This window comes from Eumetopias jubatus, unplaced genomic scaffold (assembly GCF_037043125.1).
Source record: "Eumetopias jubatus isolate StellerSeaLion01/CBP00866 unplaced genomic scaffold, mEumJub1_p1.0 scaffold_6, whole genome shotgun sequence".
Taxonomy (NCBI): Eukaryota; Metazoa; Chordata; class Mammalia; order Carnivora; family Otariidae; genus Eumetopias; species Eumetopias jubatus.
In genome coordinates, this window is record NW_028274812.1 from 65998421 (window position 1) to 66004331 (window position 5911).

A 5911-nucleotide genomic window follows, 5' to 3' on the forward strand; every position below is an offset into this window, starting at 1 on the left:
TGCTCTAGCCTCATCCCATAGCAGAGAGAACCAATACGCGGACTCGGCCAGTGACTCAGTAAATATATTTGCTCCAAATATTTCAGGACTGAAGAGATAACAGGAGACATACCCCAAAGAATTTAGGGTAAGACTGACTTTGCCAAGACTTCATCTTTCACCTAATCCTACACTAGTCCCTGACTGGACGAGTGGACCACATGGTTGTATTCAGTCAGTACCTAATAATCATGTATGGTCTGGTTATTTGCTTTTTTTCAGTCACACTATTAAGGATTAAGCCTCCAGAGAAGACTTGGAGGGAGACTCACAGTAAAGAGTTGAGGCCCTTTTCAAGGGTCTTTCCTCAAAAGGGGCTGGCCTCCCTGCCGATTAAATCATTCTGGTCTGTGAGATAATTTAAGTTTAGAATTGAGTAAGAGGCCATGAACCCCACTACATTATTTCAAGTCTTGTTTTTGCTCAGCAGACCTGGAATTTTTCTGCTTATCTAAGTCAAATAGCACATTAGGAGGCTGCCCAGCTACTTCATTCCCAGAGCCCTGGGAATAATTAGCCACTGCTATAGACCTCTGTGGCTAATTATGGTAATGTGCCCACTCTGTCTCTAAAGGTTACGTGCCAACACCTGACCTCTACCACTCTGGCGTCCCATTGTTTGCACCAGGGAACCTAATTCCATCACAGCAGTGCTCACTGTCTTCTCTAACCTACGGAGAACAACCTCTTCTCATGAATTCCGGTGATCCCTTCAGCGATGTATTCCTTAATGCCTTAGTGGAGAGAATGTCCAACAAGATGACACTTGTCTTGGTGTAGTAGCAATTTCCTCCTGGAGGAGGCCCTGACATCTCTCTCTGCTGTACTTGGACTTCATTCTCATTTGGGACATGGAGTCAATGAGGGACACTGGGAGTAAATACTGAAGAGAATCAGCGTCTGCTTAGGAAGCATCTGCACCAGGTAACATTTAAAGTTTTGTTTTGTTGTGGTTTTACTTCTTAATGTGAGAGAAGACTGATTCTCTTAGACAGGAATAAGTAGTTGGAGAGATAGGATGGTAGGAGGGGCTACTCACAAAGGTACGTTCAGGCAGATTTGAGGGTTCAAATTCTCGGCCTCATCTGTGTCTGATTGACCCCAAGGCACATCTGTGGGACCTGTTTTTCCCCAACCACCCCTCTTAACTTACCATAAGAGATCTGGTGGGAATGCACAGTTTAGTTTTGCAAATCTGCAACTTTCATCATCAGTCTTTATCCCTGTTTACACAGTGTCAGTACTGATTAGAGTTTCAAAACATATTGGCCATCCAGGATGGTGGTGAAAACATATGTGCTATGGTTTCAGAAAGGCTTGAGTTCAAATCCTTCTTCTATTAGAATTACTAGTTGTCTAACTAGTTACTTCACTATCTGGGCCTCAATTTGTTTTATTGTTAGAATTCGAGCACTGGTTTTTATCTGTGGAAAGTATAAGGAGTAAACGAGAGGACACGTGATGTTCCTAGTGCCCTCTGAATTCCTGAACCCTCCCCCTTTCCATCCTTCCCTTTATTTTCTTTTGTCTCTTTTCTTTTACCTGCCTCAGTGTAACTTCAGAGACCACTACTACTATAGTCCCCCATCTACCTCAAGAATTCAAAACCCTCTAAATTCCCTGCCTTTAAAAAAATATAAAAATGGAGCACCTGGGTGGCTCAGTCGTTTAGGCGGCTGCTTTCACCTCAGGTCATGATCCCAGAGTCCTGGGATCGAGCCCCACATCGGGCTCCCTGCTCTGCATGGAGTCTGCTTCTCCCTCTCCCCCTGCCTGCCTGCTACACCGCCCCCCCCCCGCTTGTGCTCTTTCTCTCTATCTCTCTCTGTGTCAAATAAATAAATAAAATCTTTAATAATAAAAATAGAAATTAAAATTAATTAATTAATTAAAAATATAAAAATGCTGGATATACTGCTGTATGTCCTTGTGGTATCACCAAACAGGGAAACATTATTAGAGAAAGTATTAATAAAGCATTGTGACCATCTTGGGAAAACAGTAACTCAAATATTTATGCAAAATTTTGCAACATTAGCTATGTAAACAAAGTGAAAACAAGTTTTATTAGTGATCATAAATATTGCAGATTTCAATTCTGTTAATTTAAGGACACGGTTTCCCAAGTATAAGTAGGAGTTGGAAATCTCTAAGAATTTCAATAACTGAGTTTATGACCCGTCCCTTTTGCGAGCTAATGCTAAATCTGATAGGTGGGTTATTTTTTTGACTTCCTGTTAATATTTCCTCATTAAATCATTTGGGAAGACTTAACAGTGCCAGAGGGGAAAGATCTTTTCTTTTTTCTTATTCTTATTTACTATACAAACAGCCATTTGTTTGATTTCTGTTTTATTCAGTGATTCCAAATTGGTCAATAAAATGCTAATGGTTAACAACCTACTATATTTCTCACTTGGAGATCATCATTTAATTCTAACGAATGCCAGTTGGATACTTGTTATAACAGCAGGAACTAATTCATATATTCGAGCGAAATAAATAAAGTTTGATTGCATATTTGTTCCACTCAGCTTTGATAACTAGCACTGTTAGAGGTTCTTCATATAAATTACCTTGGAAATGCCTGATAACCAGATCTCACTGATGAAACGGACATGTCAAAATGGATATGTGCTTAAATATCCTTTGTTTGTGTCCACTGTAAGTGGCCTCTAGACTTTGAAGTTCACATTCTGAAATTCTAGGGCAGCTCTACGAGACCTGACAAGGCCCCATAATGGAGACCTTTGGGAGCTTGTAGGTAATACAGTCTTTTCCAAAGTGTCTCCTCTGTGTGTAAGCCTCCCCACTCCCCAATTCAGAAATTGTCCTAAGATAAAGGATAATCCTAGAACTTCACAAGGTGATTTGAGGGAAATGCTTAATACTCACTTTGAAATAGACTTCCGTAAGGCCTCTACTTTGAAGCATCTTTTGATTTCTTGGAGAAATCTACACTTCCAGAAATTCGTCCTTAAATCAACTTCTAGTAAGTCATTTCTCAGGGTTTGCTTTTGGGAAATATGACCACTGTCTCATCTGTGATAAACTCATGTCACTAACATCCCAATATAGTCTTCCTATCTGCTCTTTACATAAGATCAGCAGAGTGTCTATGTATTTACCCTACCGAGGTCTCATTTTGTAGCTTCATTTTACAATAGCCAAGAAAGTAGGGAAACGTAAAAGTTTACTTGTTTATCTTGATGTTTTACCAAATATCATCACATAAGAAACACATGTGAAGGTAATTTCTTTTTCTTTATTCTTTCTTTCTTTCTTTTTTTTTTTTTTTACTTTTTAAAATTTGGTGTACTTTCATTACCAGTAATAAGTATCACAGCAGAGCTGAAAATTTAAATAAATGTAAAATGACGTGTGATGAACCTATTATTCAGAATTGAAGAGAACAATAAAGAAAGTAAGGACATCCTGTAAGTAATTTTAGTAAGTAGGATAAGGACATCTAGTGATTCTGTGGCTGCTGATTACTTGCTGTTTATGCTTGCAGCTACCTGTCTTTATGCATCCTCCTTCCGTATTTTACATGTTCAGAGAGCCTGTTTTTAAAGCAGGTTCTTTAATACAGAGTTCACATTTAACAATCCTTTTTCCTGGAGACTTTGTGTGTTTGTTAGAGATCAAACAGTTTCTTATGTCTGAATGAAAACGCAAAAAGAATAGAGTAAGTGTGCAGAACTTTATACAGGGCTCTTCTTGATAAAGTAAAAAGTGGGCATGAAGATTTTAAAGCTGCATGGATAAAAAGGCTCTAATACTTCTCTATTGTACATGTAAATTTTCCATTGTTACAGGCAGTTTTGATTAAAATTTTGACTGTATTTTTAAATTCCAAAGTGCCAATGTCAGCAATGGTATTACATTCATATACTTTTGTGCACAATGCCTCATCTCGACTGAGGTGACTGGCCAGGCCAGACTGCTGAGTCTATGCAAACTCCAACTGGTGGACTGTTAATATCAGTTACTAACTGGTTAAATATGTCTTCAGTTATTCAGATATAACAGGGCTACTTAATATGTATTTGTATACAGAGTCATTATAACTTGTTTCTTTGGCATAATTTGAGTGAGAGGTCATTGAACTATCTTTAATACAAATCTTAACAACAGGAATGATCCTGAAATAGAATTGAGTCAGAAACCATCAAAGTTTTTAAATGGGGGAAAAAATGAGCACAAGCAATATTAAAGTGTATAAGAAAGACAGAGAACCCCAAGAGAAAAGTTAAAAGGCTAAAATCTGACAAACAAATGTTAAACAAAGGCAACAGCCTACTGACCAACAAATATATATTGAGCATCTGGTATGTGCAAAATGCCGTGCTTGACCCATGAGTTCAATCATGAGTTCCTTATCATTTTGTGTAGACATGCCCAAAAGATAGTCATTTAAAAATGCATAAGAAATTTTTTTGTTATTCTGTGCAATGGAGAAGAGATAAAAATAAAATCACTTTTCACCTGATGCTCCAGATAATGAAAACTTAAAAGAAAGCTATCTCCTAATGCTTCATATTTGTACAGGCTTGGAGGCCAAACTCTGTATCACACAGTACTTATACACTTACTGTGTGCTGAGAGTAGCTCTGTGCTTTAAAATAGCAGCCATTAATTGAATGCCTACTATGTGAAGACCCAGTGTTTAGTGCTTCATATATATTAGTAGTGGTAGAGGCCACTTATTAGTATCCTTATTTTACAGCAGTTGACTCCAAAGTTCAGAGCATTAACCAAATTACCAGAGCTCACACAGCTAATGAAGGAGTGGGGCAAACAGGGAATGTCTGTAACCTTGCAAGATGGTGTTATTTCTGCGAAATTCTAGAGCCACCCTCAGAAATATTGTGATGTTAAAAACCAGATGGGGGAGACGAACCATGAGAGACTACCGACTCTGAGAAACAAACTGAGGGTTCTAGAGGGGAGTGGGGTGGTGGGATGGGTTAGCCTGGTGATGGGTATTAAAGAGGGCACGTACTAAATGGAGCACTGGGTGTTATACACAAACAATGAATCATGGAACACTACATCAAAAACTAATGATGTAATGTATGGTGATTAACATAACATAATAAAATAAAATTTAATAAATAAATAAAAAGTCACTATCAGAGTGACTTGCATGAATCTATACTTGTAATCTCACCACATACTCAATAAACCTGTCCACACTTCAAGTTGACCAATTATATCCCAACACATCAAAATGCACTCTTTTTCATTTCTTCAAACACACATCATCATGTTAATATAATGGGAAAACTACTAACTGCACTCCATTTTATCTATGTATACTTTTTTTTTCTAAGATATAAGAGCACCTCTGAAACAGTAGCTTATTGGTGTTTAAAATCTTAATGATGCAAGTGAGTCAAGGATGAGAGTGGACATGGCTCCCAATTAGTTGCAGTTCATAATTTCTTATCTTTCTTTTACTTCCAGTCCAAAGACTTTATACAAATTTAAAAATCCAGTACACTGAAGACACTTTATTAGAGGTTAAAATCACTTGGGCTAAAATTAGACCAGACAATATTAATGGTGTTAAAAATATAGATAAATGTGAAATGTTGATGTTATAATTACAGGAACTAGATAGAGCAGATATTAAAGTTGCCTCGAAAACAATTTATGCCCGGCTTTCATGGGAAAAAATTTAATTTTAATTCTATAACAATATGGAATGTCTACTATGTGCCAGGCCCTGAACAGGTAGGGGTGAATACAGAAAATACCTACAGTCCCCAAACACAGAGCTTACAGACACAGATATACACACAGAAGTATATAAAGAATATTGTTGTATAAGGAAGATAAGGAGAGAATGCCAATAATAATAATCATA